The 23,765-nt window shown below is 40.1% G+C and overlaps 1 protein-coding gene across 5 annotated transcripts in view; it reads right to left on the bottom strand.

The window, feature by feature from the left end:
* Positions 1 to 23,353, bottom strand: part of MAP3K2 (mitogen-activated protein kinase kinase kinase 2) — a 94,628-nt gene extending 71,275 nt beyond the window's left edge. The window contains exon 1 of one of the 5 annotated variants that reach the window (XM_077861286.1): positions 23,209 to 23,353. The gene's annotated coding sequence lies outside the window, so the exon portion shown is untranslated. Of the gene's footprint in view, positions 1 to 21,394; positions 21,703 to 21,779; positions 21,925 to 23,208 lie in introns of those variants that run through there. The other 4 variants (XM_077861288.1, XM_077861285.1, XM_077861289.1 and 1 more) reach the window with 4 other exon arrangements.
* Positions 23,354 to 23,765: the final 412 nt, after the last annotated feature.

Here is a 23,765-nt window from a genome sequence, read left to right as displayed (position 1 = left end):
AATATACTCTTACCATACGATCCAGTGATCATGCTTCTTGGTATTTATGCAAAGGAGCTGAAAACTATATTCATACAAAAACCTGCACATAGACATTTACAGCAGCTTGATTCGTAACTGCCAAAACTTGGAAGCAACCAAGATGTCCCTTAATAAGTGAAAGGATAAACAAATCATGGGATCTCCAAAAGATATATTACTATTTAATGATTTGGAGGGAAAAAAAAACTATCAAGACACAAAAAGACATGGAGGAACCTCAAAGGCATATTGCTAAGTGAAAGAAGCCAATGTGAAAAGGCTACTACTATATGACTGATTTCAAGAACATTACATTCGAGAAAAGACAAAGCTACAGAGACAATAACAAAGTCAGCGGGTACCAGAGTTTCAGGACACAGGAGGGAGGGAGGAATAGGTAGACCACAGTAGATTTTCAGGGCAGTGAGACTGTTCACATTACAGCATGATATTGTAATAATGGTAGGTACGTGTCATGATATAATTGTGAAGATCCATACAATATACAACACAGAGAGTGAACTCTAACATAAACTATGGACGTTAATGTTACCAATATAGGCTCATCAATTATAAGAAATGTGTCACACTAGTGCAAGATGTTAATAAATATGGAAACTAAGAAGGAGTGAGAGAGTATAGGGGAACTCTGTACTTCAATTTTTCCTAAAAGTAAACCTAAAGCTGCTCAAAAAAAAAAAAAAAAAAAAAGTAAAATTTCCTCCTTTTCATCTTTGGAAAGAAGGAGGGACAAAAAAACAGAATGATATTCAAAGGAATGGACAATCTAAAGTGCTGACAAGGATTCTGTGAAACTAAAACTTTCACATTGCTGGTAAGAATGTCAATGGTACAACCACGTCAGAAAAGAGTCTGGCAATTTGCTACAACCCATCCATTCCATTCAAGAAACAGTACTTACTAAAAAAAAAAAAAAAAAAAAAAAAAAGAAAGAAAGAAAGAAAGAAAAAAAGAAAGAAAGAAAGAAAAAATGGTAAGACATTTTAACATTTAGTTAACTAAATTTCTTAAATTGATATTTCATATATCTACACAAATACTTGTACACAAATGTTCACAGCAGCTTTATGTGTAATAGCCCCAAACTGGAAACTCAAATGTCCATCACCAAGTGAATAGTTAACTTATAGTGACAAAAAGGAAATCATTGGAAAAATGGATAGAAAGAAGCAAGAGAGTGATGGGATTACAAAAGAGCATGAAGAAACTTCTGAGGGTTGATGGATATGTTCACAATCTTAAGAAAGGTGACAGTTTCATGGGGATATACATATGTTGCAATTTACCAAATTACCCATTTAAAACGTGCATTTTATATCAATATTTCAATCAAGCTACAAAAATTTTATTCCATAAGTACAGCTCTGACCATGACTAAGCCAATTTATGTCACACCAGGAATTTCACTACCTTATAGATGCCTCTCCTTTGATTTTTAAAAATATTACTCAGACTGGTAGCCCCTTTATTTGCCAGACTATAAATGAATTGACTCTAAAAAGTAAAATTTACCATCATTGGTCAGATATATCCTAATTGCAAGTATTCAAAAACTCTGAGGATAATTTCAAAGTATTTCCCCTAGAAATATTGGTCACCCTCTGGTTAAGAAGAACTGGATAGCTGGAGAGGAAGACTTTCACTGTGTATCTTTTCAAATTTTTTTAACTTTGTACCATATCATCTACTTAAAACCAAATAAAGTTCAAATTTAAAGAGAATTTTAAAAGTGTTCCCAAAACATTTGAATAATATGATGACACTAGTTTCCCAGAATGATTAAGGAAAACAATATTTACCTAAATGCAATAGATTTGGTTAACTCTTAAGGATAACTTATTAGCCACAACTCCTATGCATGATCACACCTCATAAAAATGGTAATCATTTGTAAACAGGCCTGCACATCCTTAAAAGACAAAGTCTAATTTCCACTGAGTAGTCCCTGTTGACACAATAATTATACTTAGGATTTGCTTCCTTCCTTTCATCAAGTTCTAAAAAATTTTTTAGTTAAAATGTCTTATCATTTCTTAAATTGATATTTCAAAAAAATATGTGGTCTATTTGGCAAATCAAATTTGAGTTTTCACATCTCCTTGGTAAGCAGAGTATTACAGTAGATTGTTTTAGAAACACATAGGATCTAAGTTCAGGGACGCCTGGGTGGCTCAGCGATTGAGCATCTACGTTTGGCTCAGGGCGTGATCCTGGGACTCCGGGATCGAGTCCCACATTGGGCTTCCTGCACGAAGCCTACTTCTCCACCTGCCTATGTCTCTACCCACCCTGTGTCTCTCATGAATAAATAAAATCTTTAAAAAAAAAAAAAAGGATCTAAGTTCAAAACCTAGCCATTCTGAATGCAGAGTATCAATTTTTATGAAATTAGCAAATTCTGGTTTTTCTTTTTAATTTTTTAACTGATTTTATTTATTTATTTGAAATAGAGGAAGGACACATGTACACAAGTAGGGGAGGGGCAGAGGGAGAGGAACAAATAGACTCTCTGTTGAGTGGGGAGACCAACTACGGGTTCAATTTCAGGACCTGGAGATTATGACCTGAGCCAAAGTTAGACGCTTAACAGACTGAGCCACCCAAGCACCCCTGATTTTTCTCCTTTTTAAAGTATTATACAAACACTGAATATATGTTTGCCATCTCTAACATTAATTCGTACTCATCCACATTTTATCTCTCAGTGGGTCATGTTCCCTCAAAAATAAAAAGAGCAGAGATCAATGGGACATAATAGAAAATCCAGAAATGGACCCACAACTGTATGGCCAACTAATCTTCAACAAAGCAGGAAAGAATATCCAATGGAAAAAAGTCAATTCAATGAATGGTGTTGGGAAAGCTGGATAGCAACACGGAAATGAAATTGGACCACTTTCTTAAACCATACACAAAAATAAATTGAAAATGGATGAAAGACCTCAATGTGAGACAAGAAATCCTCAAAATCCCAGAGAACACAAGCAGTAACCTCTTTGACATCAGCCATCATAGCAAGTTCTTATTTGATAGGTCTCCTGAGTCAAGGGAAACAAAAGCAAAAATAAACTATTGGGGCTACATCAACATAAAAAGCTTCTGCACAGCAAAGGAAACAACAAAACTATAAGGCAAACTTCAGAATGGGAGAAGATATTTGCAAATAACATATCTGATAAAGGGTTAGCATCCAAAATCTATAAAGAACTTACCAAATTCAAAACCCAAAAAACAAATAATCCAGTTTAAAAATGGGCAGAACATTTTTCCAAAGAAGACATACAAATTGCTAACAGACACATGAAAAGATTCACAACATCACTCACCAGGGAAATACAAATCAAAACTACAATGAGATATCATCACCTCACACCTGTCAGAATGGCTAAAATTTAACTACACCAGAAACAACAGGGGTTGGCAAGGATGCAGAAAATGGGCAACCCTCTTATACTCTTGGTGGGAATGCAAACTGGTGCAGCCACTCCAGGAAACAGTATGGAGGTTCCTCAAAAAGTTAAAAATTGAACTACACTGGGATCCAGCAACTGCACTACTAGGTATTTACCCAAAGGATACAAAACTATAGATTCAAAGGGGTACATGCACCCCAATATTTATAGCAGCATTATCAACAATAGCCAAATTACGGAAAGACCCAATGTCCACTGACTGATGAATGGATAAAGAAAATGTGTATGGGGATCCCTGAGTGGCTCAGCAGTTTAGCGTCTGCCTTCGGCCCAGGGCATGATCCTGGAGTCCCAGGATCAAGTCCCACATCAGGCTCCCTACATGGAGCCTGCTTCTCCCTCTGCCTCTGCCACCCCCACCCTCCCGTGTCTCTTGTGAATAAATAAAATTTTTTTTAAAAAGAAAGAAAATGTGTACGTACACACACACACACTGGAATATTACTTAGCTATAAAAAAATCTTGCCATTTGCAATGCTGTGGATGAAGCTAAGAGGAGAGTATTAGGGTAAGCAAAACAAGTCAATCAGAGAAAGCCAAATACCATATTTCACTCATGTGGAATTTAAGAAACAAAACAGATGAACATAGGGGGTAAAAAGAAGAGAGACAAACCATAAAACAGACTCTTAACAGAACAGCCTGAGAAATGCTGGAGGGGAGATGGGTAGGTAGGGTGATGTGTTAAATGTTTCATGGGTATTAAGGGTACTTGTTTTGATGAGCATTGGGTGTTGTATGTAAGTGATAAATCATTGAATTCTACTCCTGAAACTAATATTACACTATATGTTAAGTAACTGGAATTTAAATAAAAACAAGACTACAAAAAGAAAGGGAGGGAGGGAGGAAGGGAGGTAGGCAGGAAGGAAAAAAAAACAGCAAGTATAGTGGTTAAGAGCTTAAACTGTGGAGCCAAACTGGGTCTGAAATCTGCATCTGCCACTTACTAGCTGTGTGACAGGCATATGACTCAATCTCTCTGACTTAGTTTCCTTATCTGTAATGCAAAGATTTTTATTGGTATACTGGGTATACTACCATCACTGGATTGTCATAAGAATTAAACAAGTTAATGTCAAAAAAAATAAAAATAAAAAAAAAACAAGTTAATGTCTGTAAAAGTGCTTAGAAGGAACCTGGCATATGGTAATAATTATATAAACATTTGTTAAAATTAATTTGATATACCTAAATTTTTTTCTCTTCTTAAACCATACTGAGAATACTAGGAAATTTATTTTAAATGCATACAAATCTTAATTTTTTCCTGCATTAGATTATCTTGAAGAGGGTAGCTCTTAAATCAATACTCTAACAAATACAAACTTTTCAAAAACTCTCAAATCACTATAGGCTAATGTAGATAAGATATGTGCACCCTGTCATTCCCTGATACTTCTATCAGGCACTAGAAAGAAAAAGACTAATAATTGGTTTTCCAAAAACATTATTCAATGGTTTACAGACAAAACAATGGCTCTCAGTGCCCATTTCCTTAAATGTAAAATGGGGAAAGTGTACCCACTTCATATGATTGCTATAAGGTTTGAATCAAGTATTTGTAAAGCACTTACTATTACAATACCAGAGAATAGCGAACACCCCAAATATAATAATACAATTAACATTTACCAAGTTCAGCATCAGAGCCCAATCTTGTTCAGAATCCACTCTTACATGTTACATTATATTGTCTCTGATTTGTTTATTTGTTCAACATTTAATACATGCCTACTGTGTATGCTCCCCTCACTAGTCACCTGAATTACAAAAATTTGATGAAACACCAAATTCTGCAATACTAACAATGTCTTAAAAATTCTAAAATTTTTCCAAAACTTAGAAAGTAAGGCAAATGCTTATATTTTAATACTGGTATAATAAAAACATGACCAAGATTATGATCCAAGTAGCATTATACTGAACATACTCAGTCTGCTGATAGGAGCTGAACACTTTCTGCTGCTTGTCATATAAATCAAAACTCCCAAATAATAAATATCAAGCATAGTACTCTGTCAGAACTCTGAAGACAGTATTGCCAGAACCTCAAACTCCAAAAAAAAAGTCCCAAGGCTAGATATTTTCCTTTTTTATTTTTAAGATTTTATTTATCTATTTGACAGAGAGAGAGAGAGCAGGTGCACAAGCACAGGGAGCAGCAGGCAGAGGGCAAGCTCCCGGCTAGGTGGGTCCCAGGACCCTGGGATCATGACCTGAGGCAAAGGCAGACCCTTAACTGACTGAGTCGTCCAGGTGCCCCAAAGCTAGATATTTTCATCACATTAATTCCCATAATTCCTTTCATTTCATGCTTTATAAAAAGGTTTTATGTGGGCACCTGACTGTGTCTTCATTATAATAAGCTCCTTGAGGACAAGAATTATTACTTACATAGCTTTATAACTCCCACAGCACCTAAAAGTACTTTGTACATGGCAAGCCCATTAACAAATACCTTAAATAAACAAATCTCAACTCTCCTTACAACCACAACATGATACAGCACACATCTGTTTTAGTCAATCCAACCCACCTGCCTTTCCCAAATGACTTCACAGATCCCACCTCCTGGTCCTTGGCTTTTGCCTGTCCCCTGAAACCCTATCTCTCCCTCCTCTTTAGGAATTCTTACTCCTAATTCTTACTCCATCTCAGAACTTACTCAGAAAATCTTCTCCAGTTAACTTAATTGACACTATGAGCACTTTGCACCCTATCTTCCTCCATTTCTGGGCATTGTCTCCTATGTAATCAATTTGAGATTCCTTAAGGGTTTTTTTTGCCACCTGTGGTTTTTGTCATATTTTCATTAGGTTGAGCTGACATCTAGGTATGCTTCATTCCTAGAAAATCTAAAAGTGTTGCTATCATTAATTAAAAATAGCTTCAGTATTTGGATATTTATGTACTACTACTTATACTTTTGTATTCAGTATTATTTTTGTATTTTATACTACTACATTATTTATAATGCTCTCATGGTACCTTGTACATACTTCACTATAACAGACTCATTTGTATATAGGTAGGGTAAACCTTATGTCCCATTTTGCTAAGGACAGTTCCAGGATAATTAAGACACTCTCCTTTCACTTTCAAAAGTAGCATATTTTGGATAATAAATTACATAGTCACCCTAAAGTGTCTGTCTCCAAAATGAAACCTATAATTATAAAAATAATGATCAGTTTATCAGTTTATCTTCAAGGCTAAAACAGAGGTGGTCAAACCACTTTAGAAATTGTGTATATGAAGAACTAAAACTATAGTACAAATTTATTTCTTTTTTTTATAGTACAAATTTCATAAAGGCTTATATTGCTCATTCCTTTGACATTCCCAAGGTGTTTAATAAATATTCAGTAAATTTTCTTTTAAAGATTTATTTAGGGGCACAGTCAGCTGGGCAACCCACTCTTGGTTTCAGCTCAGGTCGTGATTTCTTGGGTTGCAGGATTAAGCCCCAGGTCAGGCTCCACACTCAGCCAGAGTCGGCTTGGGATTATCTCTCTTCTCCCTCTGCCCCAACCTTGCTCACATGGGTACACACTCTCTTTCTCTTTAAAAAATATCTGAGAAACTGTGCATGCAGGAGTGCTTAAGACTCTCCCCCCCCCCATTCTCTCTACCCCTCCCTGATCACCCTGACCCTTTTTTGTGTGTTTTGTACTCTTAAAACACACTCACAAAAAAAAAAAAAAAACAAGGTAGAATTATATTAGTGAACAACTATAACAGAGTGAAAAGGGAGTGATTAAAGTTATTTACCCATTACAGTGGCCTTCTTCTGGCAATATGTCCCTTTGACCATCTCCACCCCTCACAAAACTGATGATCTCAAGGTAAGCAACTGACTCATGCAGAAGCAAACACAATCTCTAGAAATGATAAATAGATTACCAAAGGAAAGAATAAGAACCAATAGGTACTGAGCTGTGCTAATGAAGTGCTACATGTCTTCCTGATGCCTAGCTTTTATTTCTTCTGTCTGCTGAAATGCTTCCTCCCTTTTTTCTACCTGTCTAAACTATCTTTTAGAGACTCAGCTTAAGTGTTCCCTATCACCCTCTCCTGGTCAGCTTTCCCTCTATAAATGACAGAAGTGGAAAATAATTATTTTCCTATGTGCACTGACAGTATGCTAGGCAACTCATATACACTACCACTTAACCTAAACCACACTAGAATGACAGCACTTGCCGTCTCTCCACTCACCATGAGAAAGGACCATCTTTCATAAAGGATATTATTCCCTATAATAGCTCCCTAACTCGTCTATGTGTTTATGTGTGTTCCCTGCAGCTAGACAGACCACAACATTCTCAAATACAGGAATCATGTCTTCTACTTTATTCTTCCCAGCATCAATCTCTCTTCACACTTCTTCCCTTCCCTTTCAAAATATAATCTTCCCTCCTCACTAATTACTACTATTAAAAAAGCTACTATTTTTAATAGCTTCCACTGTGCTTACACTCTGCTAAATGCTTTCAAACATTTCATTTAATCTTCAGAACACTCCTATACGGTAGATATTATCTCCCCATTTTGGAAAAGTGGAAAAAGGCTTGGAGAATTTAAAGAACCTGCCCTCTCATGGAAGAATATGAGAAATGAGAAATATCACTGTTATCATGATCACACCCCCAACTCTACTTCCCCACCCACCTCACACTCACCTGCTGTGGCAGTGTGTACTATGTCAATTTGGTTAAGTTTAAATTGTATTTTCCAGAATCCTCTTTCCATATGGCTCCAGTTTAGAGTTGGCCAATGGGGGAAATTACTCTGAAGATCCAGGTTTGATAGACAGGTACAAAGTTGCCAGCAGATTCCACCATGTGTCTGCTCTCCCCTGCTCTGCATACAGCTCTTCCTGATTGTACCTCTCTGACCAAACAACACCCTCAGGTACACCACCAAAAACTTGACTGAAAACCACAGAAGACATAGCTATGGAAAGGCAACAACTTTCCAAAGACTTTCCGCCAGCTCTACTTTGTGGTTCTACTCCAGCACCTGGGCATACTAAACTCCTCAGATTTATCTACAAACTCTGACTTACCCATTGTACCACTGCTTCAGAAAGGCCGATTACTGACTCTTTGATCTGCCAATTTCCCCTTACAGACTTTGATGAGTTTTTTTCCACAACTGTATCAGGTTACACTCCTTTCATAAATCCTTTATTCCATAATATCATAGCACTTCTCCTTCCCTGATTGAACCCTAACTAATGCAACTACTCGACCCTCCTCCTAATCTTTTTATTTTTTTAATAGATTTTATTTCTAAGTAATCTCTACATCCACCATGGGGCTCAAACTCACAACCCCAAGATAAAGAGTCACATACTCGATGTCATGAGCACTAGGTATTATAACAGACTGATGAATCACTGAACTCTACCTCTGAAACTAATAATACACTATATGTTAATTGAATTTAAATTTTAAAAAAGAGTCACATACTCTACCAACTGAGCCAGCCAGCTGCCCCAAATACCCTCCCAATCGAATGACCAAGAAATCTCTGCACACTTTCCTTGAGATCTTCCTGCATAACCAAATCTAGGCTACTTGGTCTTTTCACAGCCTCCAATCACCATTCTTTTATATTCTACACTGCCCATCCTTGCTTCCAAACAGGGTGAAGTGTCCCTTATTCTAAAGAAACCACAGGACGCCTGGGTGGCTCAGTACATTAAGGTTGAGCATCCGCCTTCCCCTCAGGTCATGATCCAGGGTCCTGGGATTGAGCCCTGGGTCAACTCCCTGCTCAGCAGGGAGCCTGCTTCTCCCGCTACTCTCTCTTACTCATGTTCATTCTCACTTACTCTCAAATAAATAAAATCTTCATTAAAAAAAAAAAAGGAATCTTATCTCCCTACATGATCCTCTCATTTACAAAAGAAGACAGATTTAAGTAACAGAAAACACTGTCGGTATCAGATTATTCAGTATCAATTTACTAACAAAGAACAAAGTAAGCTAAGAACACTTAGGGTAAGGGCACTGGGTGGCTCAGCTGGTTAAGCATCTGCCTTTTGCTCAGGTCAGGGTCCAGGATTGAGCCCCATGTTGGGCTCCCTGCTCAGCGTGGAGTCTCCTTGTTCCTCTTCCTCTGCCCTCCCCCCCCCCCGCTCCCCCCCTTCCTTGTGCTTGTGCACTCTCTCTCTCTCTCTCAAATAAATAAAATCTTTTTTTAAAATAAATTTTAAAAAAGAATGCCCAGGGTACTTCTATACTCTGGTTGGAGATGTGAAGATGGAGAAACAAAAAACAAGGATATGGAAGGATTCTGAGAAAACAAATATTTGTTGTTATGTGGTTCGTCCCAAATGTTTTTTCCACTAGAAGTAGTGAAGCTTCATGTTTAATGTAATCATTGCAGGCTTATTCAAGTATATCCCTAAATTATTATTAATTTCTAGTGGGCATTAAAGACTGAATGTACCATTTTTCCAATACTTTTCCACCCCTTTTCCAAAAAGACCTTCCTTCTCTTTTCAGCTAAAGTATTTCCAAAGTCTTGGCTCCCTGTTCATAACATGAGAACAATTCAGTTCTTTGTTATTTTCTAAGGCCCAATGTTTACTATCCTGGATTTTATCACTAAACTATCACAGATGATTCTGATTTCTATCACATTAGTTCTGAAGTTATTCATTCACTTTCAACAGGCATTTTACTGAAAGCCTCCTATATGTCAAGCTCAATGCAAGGTATCTGGCTATAAAACACCTTTATAAGGATCCCTGGGTGGCTCAGTGGTTTAGCGCCGCCTTCAGTCCAGGGCCTGATCCTGGAGACCTGGGATCAAGTCCCACATTGGGCTCCCTGCATGGAGCCTGCTTCTCCCTCTACCTGTGTCTCTGCCCCTCTCTCTGTGTCTCTCATGAATAAATAAAATATTTTAAATAAATAAAATAAAATACTTTCATGAGATCTTGTTCTGACAAATTAGTCACACTTAAACAGAGCTATTTATTCTCCAAATGCTACCCTATTAAATCTTCTCTGGACTGCTGTCATCCTAACAACCGCCTCAAACAGGAAATTTCAATCTCTTTTGACTCTCTATTTTCTATTATGTTGTGGGTCTCACAGGCTAGATAGGTCCTTAACAAATAACTTAGGGCAACTTTTTTAAATTCAGAAATTTCAAGTCCCTCTGTAACAGTCTATTTCTAATTAATGTCAGATTTAAGGCAGAATTCAGGGAGTACCTGTGTGGTTCGGTGGTTGAGCATCTGCCTTTGGCTCAGGTTGTGACCCTGGGGTCCTGGGAACAAGTCCCACATCAGGCTCCTGCAAGGAGCCTGCTTCTCCCTCTGCCTATGTCTCTGCCTCTCTTCTCTGCGTCTCTCATGAATAAATAAAATCTTAAAAAAAAAAAAAAAAAACCAACAGAACTCGGGCTTTCCTACCTACCATTAGCGTTCAACAAACAATCTGAAGTATAGTTTGTGGTACTCTTTAGGAAATTTCTAGGCAAGAAATCCCATGGTACATCCCTGAGTAAGCCTCTTGACAGTAAGGCAGTATCCAACAGTCCATGACTATACAGCATAACTCTGCAATACTGAATAAAATATATACATGTTCTCAAGCCACATAACTAATCTACCTTTTCCCAAATCATGAGACGAGATTATATAAGCAGGGGCATGGTGCTCTGGGGGAGTAAAGTCATTAGACTGTAGCCCTGTATTGCTTATAGACTAGATGATTAACATCATACCATCTCTCTCAAAGTAGACTTTTATCAACACTAAGGCTGGGTTACCTTCTACTTCTTATGTTTCCTTATAGTGTCTAAGCAACTCAGATTTTGTATATAGTTTGACATTGTTCATATATATGTATTATACAATAAAATATTACTAATTTTAAAAAGGCTTCAACAGGCATTTTAAAATGCCTAAACTGATTTAAAAATATATTAAAGCCTGGGACGCCTGGGTGGCTCAGCGGTTGAGCACCTGCCTTCAGGGCGTGATCCTAGGGACCCAGGAGCCTGCTTCTCTCGGCCTCTGTGTCTTATGAATAAATAAAAATCTTAAAAATAATAATAAAAATATTATTAAAGCCATCACATAGATCATGTTAATCTTCCCTTAAATTAAATTAGAGGACATTAGTCTCATTTCCTTATTGTATTAAAACAAAAAACCAAAATATTTTGGTTTTTTTGTTTTGTTTTGTTTTGTTTTGTTTTTACAAAATATTTTGTATTGAAACTCCACAGGAGTGCCTGAGTGGCTCATAAGTTAAGCATCTGACTCTTGATCTCAGCTCAGGTCTGATTTTCGGTCATGAGTTCAAGCCCCATCTTTGGCGCCATGCTGGGAGTGGGGTCTAGTTTAAAAAAGAGGGGGTAGCTCCTCAGTGGCTCAGTTAAGCGACAGACTTGATTTTGGCTCAGGTTGTGATCTCAGGGTTCCAGGCTCTGTGCTCAGCTCAGGGTCTACTTGAGATATTCTCTCTCTCCCTCCTTGCCTCCTGCCACAATCCCCTCCTGCACATGCAATTTCTCAATAAATAAATCTTAAAAAAAAAAAAAAACACTCCACAAATACCATTAAAATGTAGTCAAGTCAGTTAAACTACTTACAGTAATCATAAGCTTACCAAATAATGATAACTAAGCATCTTTAGGCCAAACCTAAAATATCACTTGAGAACATTTAGCAATCATTAAATAATGGCACAGAAACAATTACAAAATGACTCCATTTTAGGCTTTAGATCTGTTCCCAAAGACTTATTTTTAAAAATCAATTCGTATTTTTCCGATTGGCTCCTATTAATAATTTCCAAAAAATAATTTTTGAACAGTTTTCCACAGCACTGCTTCTGTGGTAGGGCTGTTCACAAATACTTGATGTTCTTCTGGATATTTGGAAATATTGAACTTCCCCACCCTATGCAACTCAGGTACAGCCATGAAACTTCCTCTGGCCAATACAAGTGGTAAACATTTCTCCCAGGCAAAAGCTTTAAAAGCCAGACTGTGCTTTCACATACTTTGTTTCCTTCTGTCCTGGTGTGAGCTTATAATTTATGATAAGAAATACATACCAGGTCTTTGTCCCCATTTCTGGCAAAGAGCTCAGAAGAAACAGGTCCTTTTTTTTTTTTTTTTTTTTTTTGGTACACCTGAAGTACAGTTGATATGCAATGATACCTTAATTTCGGGCGTACAATATAGTGATTCAGCAAGTTTGCACTTTATGATATGCTCATCACAGGTGTAGCTAGAACAATGTAGGTGTCTTCCGTTATTTATAAAGAATACCCTTAAGTCACACTTCAGTGTATACTAATGAGATGACTTTTGAAAAGCATCTAGTGATGGAAGCTGGCTGCCAGGAGGAACCAACCATGGAATTAGAGGTTTGGAACTTTGAACTCCTTCCCATGGGTTTTAGGGAGGTAAGAGGGACTGGAGATTAAGCTCAACTACCAATGGCCAATTGAATTAATCAACCATGCCTAGGTAAGAAGCCTCTATTTAAAACCCCTCGTGGGATTTGGAGAGCTTCTTAGTCGGTAGACACTCCGAAGTGTTGGAAGAGTGGCACACTGGAAGAAAGGATGGAAGCTCCACAGCCCTTCCTTTCCCCAAACCTTGCCCTATGCATCTCTTCCATCTGCTTGTTTCTAGGTTACATCCTTTTATAATAAACCAGTAATCCAGTAAGTATTATCCAGAATTCTGTGAGTTGCTCTAACAAATCAATTGAACCCAAAGAATTCCAAAGATAGGAACCTCTGATTTACAGCCAACTGTCTGAAGCACAGGCAACTACCTAGCGCTGCCACTGGAGAGGGCAGTCCCAAAGGATTGAGCTCTTAACCTGTGGGATCTGACACTATCTCTGGCTGGTATTACAGAATTGTTTAACGTATGAAAACCCCTCCCACATACCATTCTGGTAACAATAAGCGTCAAAGTATTGAGTTTGAACGTTCAGAACAAGCCTCCTCCAAATATGACACTTTGGCATGTAGATTACTTTGATGTGAAGTGAATCAAGGCCCAAAAGATTCAGGAAGAGCTTTTAACCTCCCTTTAACTGCCTAAAAAATTTAGATAGAGGGTCTGGTCTATCGAAACTATCATCAGAGATAACTATAAAAAATATGGGGTAGGCATGGTAAATTGCAGGGGAACCGACAGGGCCTGGAGATCAAATTCCTGTGTCCCGCTGTCTCCACAAAGCATGGCAAACATGTTTACCAAACATCCGCTTTTCCCATCTTCCCATAAATCATATTCCTCCCCACTTCGAAGTCCCAGACCCCTTAGCCCTTCTCCTCTGCCCAGGACAGCATATAAGCCTCAACTGCCTTACTAACTGTGGGTCTCCTACTCTTATGGGGCTCCCAATAAATACATAATTCAATTCAGTTTATCAGTCTTATGACAACTTACCAAAGAACCTAGAAAGATTAAGAAAAAAATGTTTCCTTCCCAGGAAGCACAATATAAAGGAAAGATACAAGGTGTTTTTCTTTTACCTACGGCAACTAGTAATGTTCCAGATAGTGGCTGCTCCCAAGTGAGTTCTCAAAGTAAGGATCCAAAGTGGGATTCAAAGTAAGGATGACAACGTCGAGCAGAAGCAGCCCAACATACAGCATGAACAAAAAATACATCTTTGTTGTGTTAAGCCCCTGAGTTTGAGGGTTACTACTCAAAATGATAGTCTTGAAATTTAATTTAAAAATTACACTGAAAATTCCTCATGTTCATTCTATTCATTTCAAGAAATGTCACCAATTCTCTGACCAAGTACATTAAACTCTCTCATACAACTTCTCCTAGATACCAGAAAAGTTAACACACTTATACCATTTACTTAAAATGGACCAGTTTATTCTCTTCCACTGAAAAGTGTACCTAATACAAAGAAATCATTTTTACCCAAATATTTATCAGAATTCTCTGATCTATCATTTATAAAGAATGAGAGGTAAGAATAATATCCGTATTTGAGTGTGTTTTCCAATAATTATGTTGGCCCAACCCCCAGAAGATTCCAGTGAACATATTTCCAAGGAGAATGCTTCATGTAAATAATGTGGAAGCAGAGAGAAGGCTAAGGAACCCTTGCTCTAACCAGAAAAGCCATGCAGAATCCCAACTCTACTATGTGACACTGAACAAGATTCCTAACACCTCTAAGCCTCAATTTCTTTGCCTGTAAAATCAAGATGATATGGTCTACCATGGTTACTAAAAAATTAATGTGTGTAAAGCTTCTGGCATGTAACAGACATTTAAATATTACTTCCTCCTCCCAGGATACATTCTGAAATTTATAGAAAACTATGTGATATCCTCAATGCCAGAAGACATGCCTTTATGAGAGGGCAAAACAGCAGAACTGTGAATGTGGTTATGCAACCACATTGTGTCAAACACAAGAAGCTCTCCTAGAATGCAAAGTAAAATAACAGATGAAAATATTGAAAGATGATGATAAATATGAAGGATGGAGAATGGAAATCTGAAAACTATACACATTGCCAAGGAACCATAATACAAAGAAAAAACAAAGGTACAGATGAAAAAATAAAACCTGAAAGAACTGAAATAAAATTGAGATATTATGACTATTAACTCTCAATCTATATTCCCTAGGCGTTTAAATATCTGTATAATACATACATTCAGAAACAGAAGACAAGAAATCAACATTTTCTCTTACCCAACCTCCTTAGCAAACCAACCAACACTCTCTACCTCTACCTATCAGTCTTCTGATAAAATGCTGAGCATTCAATATTAAGCTTATTTTTTACTAAAGCAGTACATTTCTGCACTCATCAATTTACCAAGAATAAAATGTTTATGTACTTGTTATATAGTTTAAATATTATATAAACCAATGAACTTGTAAATCTGAAGAGAGTTGTTCCTATGAAAATGAAGTTGAGTGTTTAGAAAGACTCAGTCAAGGTTCAAAAAAAAAAAAAAAAAGAAACAATTGTTGGGGTGCCTGGGGGGGTCAGTCAGTTAAGTGTCTGCCTTTAGCTCCTGCATCTGGCTCCCTGCTCAGTGGGGAACCTGCTTCTCCCTTTCTCCCTGCCTCTACCACTCCCCTTGCTTGTGCATGCATGCACTGTGTCAAAAAATAAATAACATCTTTAAAGAAAATTGTTGTTAAAGTGAGCATAGGTAAATACCGTAAAAGACTAAGAGGAATAATCATAACTCTAGATGGATCACATGATTCAGACTTCTTTACATCTGTTTTTTTTAAATTAAACAAAGTAAAAATGTTTTAATTCCTCTTATATTTTTAAAAAATTAAACTAACCACCACCAGTTTTAATGACATCAAATAGAAAGGCTTCTATCTACATTAAAATAGACAACCTAAGTGAACCATGGGAGATTTTTACAATGCTCATAATGTTTTATTAGCTTTTTATATGTGAAGAACTAAACATATTATCTCATTTAAGCCTCATGACAGAGGACACCTGGGTGGCTCAGTGGTTGAGCGTCTGCCTTTGGCTCAGGGTGTGATCCTGGGGTCCTGGGATCGAGTCCCACATTGGGCTCCCTGCATGGAGCCTGCTTCTCCCTCTGCCTGTGTCTCTGCCTCTCTCTCTCTCTCTCTCTCTGTGTCTTTCATGAATGAATAAATAAAATCTTAAAAAATAAAAAAATAAAAAATAAACCTCAGGACAAACCTATGAGTTAGGTACTATTATGTCTGTTTTACGGATAAGTGAGGCACAGAAAGGATAAACAGCAGAGCTGGGACTCACATTTTGGTCTGACTCCCAAATACCTACTCTTAACTGATTACTAATTTTTTCCTTATCTTTTCTATACTTAATTTTTTTTCAGTAAACATTATAATCACTATCATTATTAGTAAACTATGTAGAGTTTACTAATTTTGTTAACTCAGTTGAAATACTACCTCCTCTTCAAGGCCTTCTGAAGTGCTCTCCCTATCCTGGTACATAGTAGGCACTCCATGAATGGTAATGACACTACTCTGGCAAAGCAAATCCAATTTTCTGGTTGCCCTGATAAAGCAGAGAGGTAGCATGATGCAACTGTTAAGAGCACAGATTGTGGAGCTGGACTGTCTACATTCAAGTTCCAGCTCTGACATCCAAAAAAAAGTGTGAACATGAGCAAGTTACTATTGGTCTCTGTGCTTCAGTTCCCTAATCTGAGTACAGTAACAGTAACTAATTCATTGGGTTCTTAATAGGGATTAAATGAGTATCTTTAACACAGTACTTAAATCAGTGCCTAGAACATAGAAAGTGCTTAAATTTGCCAAACAATGCCACAAGAGAGAATAAACAAACCTCAACCAGTAAATTAGGAAGAAACTTTTCTAAGTGACCAATGATTTGGTAGGTACCATCTTTTAAAAATCTTAGGACCCTGTAAAAAGAGGTCCCTTCTGTCAATTCTATTTATTCAATAAATATTTGGCTCCAGGCATTATGCTAGGTGCACCCGAATCAACAAAACACTGTCTCTGTCCTTGAAACAGCTAACTTCCTAGTGGAGGACAGACATAATTATAACACAATGTGGTGAATACCACAGTAGAGGCAAGTACAGTATACCTGAGGAGCATTCTGAGGTAGTCGTGATGAGGAAACCTAATTTGGGAATGACCAAAGGATACTGATAAAACCATATCTTCAACTATTATTTTAATTTGTCAGTATTAATTATTAAGGTCCACATAAATGACTAACTGCCCAAATGGGAAATATTACCTTTAGAAAAGCCTCCCAAAGTTTATAGCCACAGAATGCTTATAAAATTTATGGTACTATGACTCTCAAACAAAACAGTCTTGAGCACTTACAAGAAAGGCAGTGTGCAAGTCTAAGGAAGGACTCCAAGATTCAACCCTATGCTGTTAGTTGGGAAGACAAAGTGGAACAAAAAAATTAAGCGACAATCTAAGAGTTAAGTAACAATAAAGAAAACAACACAAAATATGTTACAAAGCCAATACACTATTAACACCATAAAAAATGCAGTCAACCAATGTTCCCAATAAATCCCAGGGATATACAAGGCAAAAAACAAAATTATACAGATACATTTCTTATAAACCTAAGTGTGTGTATAGATTGAGAGATACCCCTCTCACACACTTGAGAATAAGGAAAGAGATTATTTATTTCCATATATACAGGTCATTGTGACTTTCAAGAGATATGTGAAAAAACTTTATAATGAATTAAATCCTATTTTTAAAAAATGATTATTTAGAAAGAGAAAGAGAGCAAGCACACCATTGCTCGCAAGCACTGGGGAAGGGGAGAGGAGGAGAGAGAATCCCAACCGGACAACCAGAGCGGAAATCAAGAGTTGGACGTCTAACCAACTAAACCAAATAGGCACCCCTAAATCATATTTTTAATGAGAGAATATATTACTTCAGTAAATCCTATTATGAAACCTTCTCCAAAACATTAACCTAAAAAAATTAATTAGAAAAAACCCAATAACCTATTAAATGTGTTAATTCTTGGGAAATAAATTCAATTTCATATTACATATATTTATTTCTACCTGGCTTAATTAAAATGAGGTTCACCTCTAAATGTAGCCAACACATCTCATAATCAGAAACCATAGTATTCATAAAATAAATAAGTCACAAGAATGTAATATGCAGCATAGAGAATACAGCCAGTAATATTATAATAACATTATAAGGTGACAGATGGTATGCAGACTTATGGAGATCATTCTGTAATGTATAAAAGTATTGAGTAACTGCTTTACACCTAAAACTAATAGGATATTGTATGTCAATTATACTTCAATAAAAAGAAATTCATAAATGTTCACTAACTTGATCATTATGAAATGAGAATGCCAAGTGAGGTTTAAAAAATGTTTTAATTCTTAAACTTCACATAGTGGTAGAATTAGGACTAGAATTTAGATCTTCTGACCCTCGATCTAGTACTCCTCGCATTCTACCAGAAAATAGTCTTCTCAAAATGCTTTTTAGTAAATCCATTCTTCCTTTATTATATTCTGGTTATTTCTGTTGTCTTGGCTAAGAAAAAAATCGCACTCCTTTGGTGAGAGTACAGGAAAAGAGAGGCATTGAGTTTTTCCCATTTTTCACAAACCAGGTTTTTTCTTATTATTATTCATAACAGGAGATACCTGGAATTCATAATTTAAAAAATTTAAAAACCACAAAATCAGAATCCAATATAACTGTATAGGATATTTTACAAATTCCTGTGATTTTTATTTATATATATGTGTGTGTGTATGTGTATATATATCTCAACAAAAGATTGTTAACACCGAAATTCAAAAGTTGACCTAAAAAGGGTCAGCAATAGATGCTATAACTGTTCAATGACAGATTATTGGAGAACAAGCTAGCAATACAGTGCTAATTAATCATGCCACAGATTGCTAATTTCAACGGAGAAAACATACCTTACCTTAGCCCCCATAACCAAGTGATCAAACTCAGCATCACAAACAATGGGACTTGACAGTATATGACCTGATGGGAAGTAATAGTAACTACACAGCATCACTTGGGGGTTATTCTCTTCCAAAATATTTAGTTTGAAGCTAGTCAAGCCTTTATTTTTTTTATTTTTTAAAAAACATTTTAATTATGTTCACAGCCTTTACGTTGGTTTTTTAAAGATTTTATTTCTTTATTCATGAGAGACATAGAGGGAGAGGGGCAGAGACAGAGGCAGAGGGAGAAGCAGGCTCCATGAAGGTAGCCTGATGTGGGACTCGATCCCGGGATTCTGGGATCACATCCTGGGCCAAAGGCAGGCGCCAAACCACTGAGGCACCCAGGCGTCCCCTAATCAAGCCTTTAAAGCTAGCTTGTAGTTAACTAATACAGGGTAATAGAGGAACATGCGAAATGACACCATGAGTGGGGGAAAAAAAAATCAGACAAATACAAAATGTGATTCATTTTATAAGAAAACTGGCTTGAGTGCTTTAAAAAAAAAAAAAAAAAAGGCAACTTGATTTTAAAGGGGGCAGTTGAAACTGTTCTAGATTCAAAGGGACCAAAGAGATTTAACCAATGCAGTGAATAAAACCTTGTATCTTGGTTTGGTGTGGCTGGGCATAAAAAACCATAGAAGACCAATCAGGATAAATAGGGAGATTTATATATGGATGATGTTAGATTGCATTAAGGAATTAACAAGAAACTATCAACTAATTATTAATTAGAAAATATGTGCTAAAAAATTAATAATAATGGTATTTTGGCTATATTAAGAAATGTCCATCTTTGGAAATGTATGCTGACATAATGTCTACAGTTTAGTTTCAAATAGGTGAACCAAAAATAATACACACATATTTATAGATAAAGCAAATACAGCAAGATGTCAACAAATATTGAATCTAGAGGGTCATGATATGGATGTTCACTCCATTATAATTTCCTGTATGTTTGAAATTGTTTCATAATAGAAAAAAGTTGGGAGAGGGTGTTGAGGAGCCCAGAGAGCTCCAATTCAACAAGGGAAAAAAAGATCAACCCAAAACCAAAGTTGTCAGGAACCTAACATGACTTCATTTTAGTACAGCATCTACTAAATATAGTTTACTGCTTTGGTAGCAGCAAGGTGAAACTATAAATTAAAGAGCCACATAAACCACTGCTTAATAGACAGAGTCTACAATGTAATCCAATTTTAAAAAATAAGCCTTTAACAGCTACTTCTCTCTAAAGAAACACATGGAGATTGTGCCAAGATAACCATTCTATAATGATATCACATTCAACATAAATCAACAGGACTCAACATAATCTATATTCTAACCAAATAACAAATCAAGCTATGAACCAACCACTTGTCACCTTTTCTCTACAGACAATACTAAAACATTCGACTACAATTTTTCCCAAACCTGATAAAATACTGGAGGAAATTATAGAGTAATGTAATTAATTGGGCATCAGTACATTTCTTAAACATTTGCAACCATATGTGAAGCTTCACCTACTCAAAGAATTTATCAATATTTTCTTTTATAGGGAGGAATATTTTCTTTTTCACTAACCACAAAGAAATAGTACAGACCAATGCTAAAATGACAATTTTTAGTTTATAAACACTCTTCAGTCACCACACACAAATAAACGAAAAGGGAAAAAAACATCATACTATTAAAAGATAACTTTCTAGATACTCTACAATTCTACACACTGAATTTTGACACTCAACCCAGAAGTATTGCATAAGACTGCACAAAGTACTAAGTACGTTCAGCCATTGTCACATAACTCAACAAGTTTTGCAATAAGGAAATCTCAAGCTAATAACCCAACTGCGAGTTCCCCGTATGTGTCAAGAATAAACTGCACAAGTAAAATTGTAACTTTTCGGGAAATACGCATCTTACCAATTATATTTTTTAATTGTCACCATCTTTCAATATGTATCAAATAGTCTTTACCACATTTCCTCGTTTAATAAAAGTTAAAAATTCTCTTGTTCAGTCCTCCTGCAAAAGGGTAAAGGTGCCCAGCGCCACCTTTTAAAAGTAATTCTTATAGTGGGGAGGAGCCAAAAAAAAAAAATGACTTGGCTAGGTTGCAGCAAAACACATCGGACAGCCTACTACGTCTACCTATGATGTTTAGAATTCACTCGCAGGAAGAAACTCCCCAGCTATTCTCATTTTCCTCATATATTTATTTTTTCAAGACTCAAAGATGCAGTCCTACAGAAAAGACATCATATTTTCGGAATTAAGGCTTCCCGGATCACCAGTTGCATCACCTTGGCCAAACTCCCTAATCTCTCCGAGACTCAATTTTCCGTCTGTAAAATGGGGAGACACGTACTGACCTCCCTGCGCTGAGACGAAGTCAGACCGTGCAAGACAACTGCCGGCCGCACCGCAAGCGCGAGCCAGAGCGAGAAGGAAGCATCAGCCCCCATCAAGAGATTATCGCGATGTGACAACGCAAAGACAAGCACTTTTTCGCTCGCTGCATGGAACACTTCTCCTCCCAGGCACCAGCTGCGATCTTCCTTCTAAAGCCCTGCGGAGTACGTGTCTGACAGCCACACGGCCAGCCGTCCACTTGGCTCAGACCTGGGCTTCGGGTCGGGGTGCGGGACCCCGAGATCTGCCCGCCGCGAGCGGGACGGCCACCCAGCGAAACCCCCGGCGGGGCTGCTGCGCCCAGGCCCGCCGCGGTCCCCGCCCCGCACACACACAGGCACGTACCGGCCGCTCCGCGGGGACGCAGGGAGCCGCAGGCCCGAGGAGGGGCCGCCACCGCCTCCGAGCCCGCCCCTCCGCCCCCGCGCGGCCTGTCACCGCGCCCCCCGCTCCGGGGACGCCGCGGGCCCCCGGGGGCCGGAGGGGCGCGCGAGGAGTCTGGCGCGGGCCGGGTCCCTCCTTCACATGGAGCCCGCGCGGGCCGTCGCGGCCGGCCGGGGCCTCTGGGCGCCCCTCGGTCCTCGCCGCCGCGGCCCCGAGGCCCGCGCGAAGCTGGGCAGGAAGGGAGGAAGCCGTGGGCCGGGCGCCGCCAGAAGCCGAAGGAGGGGCGGGAGCGGAGACTCCGCGGCCGGAGGTGCCCGGCCTGCCCGTCGTCGTCGGCCGCGTCGCCGCCGCCGCCGCCGCCGCCGCGCGCCCCCTTAACGCCGCACCCAGCGGCCGCACCACCTCCGTCAGGCGCCGCAGCTGAGGACAGCGGGGCCGCCACTACACACGGGCCCGTGACGTCGGGCGTAGCGCGGCGCACGTCACGGCCGGCTCGCTCGTGCGCGCGCAGCCCTCCCGCCAGCCGGGAGCCGAGGCCGCCGCGGGCGCGCGCGCCCACCCTGCGACGCCGCGCGGAGGCCGAGGGGAGCGTGCCCGCGCCTGCGCAGTGGCCGGCGGCGCCCACGCACGCTCGGCGGCCCCCACCCTCTGGGCGGCGCGGGGATTCCCAGCCCGGGTCAGCCGCGGAGCCGGCCCCGCCCCGAGCTCCGGGCCGCCGCCGCCGCGCTCGCGCACGCGCACGCGCGCCTGTGTCGTCCGGCTCCCGTGGGAGTCCTGGCGCGGGGGCCCTCCCGGCCGGCGCGGGACTGGCTCCTGCGGGGGCGGCGACCGGGAGGGGAGCGGCCGCGCTCGCACGCAGGCGGCGGGCGGAAAGCCCTCTGCCTCTGAATTCTCGAGCTCCACTGCGGACTTATTTTCTGAAGCACTTTAGAAATCATGTGAAGACTTTATTTATTCATGAGAGCCGCAGAGAGACAGGGAAATGGGCAGAGGGAGAAGCAGGCTCCCTGCGGGGACCCCCATGCGGGAGCCGGTCCCAGGACCGCGGCAAGGACCGGGCCGAAGGCAGACGCGCCACCGCTGATGAGCCAAGTGCCCAGGACGTTAGAGGTCCCTGTCGGCTTGGCGGCCGGCCGTCAACCCCCGCGGGCCTTCCAAGCTGTACGGCCCCCCGGTTTACTGCCTATCGCCGTTCTGGGGGCCCCCGCAGGCGCCACTCCCCCAGGGCAACAGACGGGGAGCGGCCCAGAGAGGAGTCCGACGCCCCGCCCCAGCGCGGTGGCAGGAGCCCAAACCCGAGTCTCGCCCCGACCCCCTCGCTCCGCGGGGCCCGCAGGAGGCAGCGCGAACTAACCGCGTGGCGGGAGAGGCCCTGGCCGCGGTCACTGACCTGTATTCCGACCGTTTCCAGCCCACGCTGCTCTGACCTAGAAAGCATCTTTTCCGCCCCATCTCTTCTTCCCTCAAGTACCCCGGACGACTTCCGGAACCATTTTCCCCTCGCTCAGCGTCTACTGGGTTTCTCGGTCCCTGGTGGACCCCTCCCCCACCCGCCCCCACGCGCCCCCACCCGCCCCGCCGCCTCCGGCCTATTCCGGACCTCAGTTCCAGCCCCGCGCTTGAATTCAGCGAGATGGCAGCGGCACCAGCAGGCCTGGAGGGGAGCATCTGCTCCAACTCCGCGGCCCAAGCTGCTCAAGGAGCGGGCCTCCGTGGGGCAGGGACCCTACCCTGGGAGACGGTGCTGGACGATCACTAAGTATCTGGGGCCCCTCCCTGGAGTCCTCATCACAGACCCTTTCAGAGATAGCAGAGGCGACGGCGCCAAGTTGCTATTTGGCAGGTGTTTGTAATAGTGAAAGCCTCAAAACCACCTAAATGACTATCAGACCGAGCTGATAATGGTTCATCTGCTCTGCACAGAGTTAGGCAGACAAGACAAAGAAG

The sequence above is a fragment of the Canis aureus genome, chromosome 20, assembly GCF_053574225.1.
Source record: "Canis aureus isolate CA01 chromosome 20, VMU_Caureus_v.1.0, whole genome shotgun sequence".
NCBI lineage: Eukaryota > Metazoa > Chordata > Mammalia > Carnivora > Canidae > Canis > Canis aureus.
The sequence above is the reverse complement of the archived record's forward strand: the minus strand, read 5'-3'. Positions and strand labels throughout refer to the sequence as shown.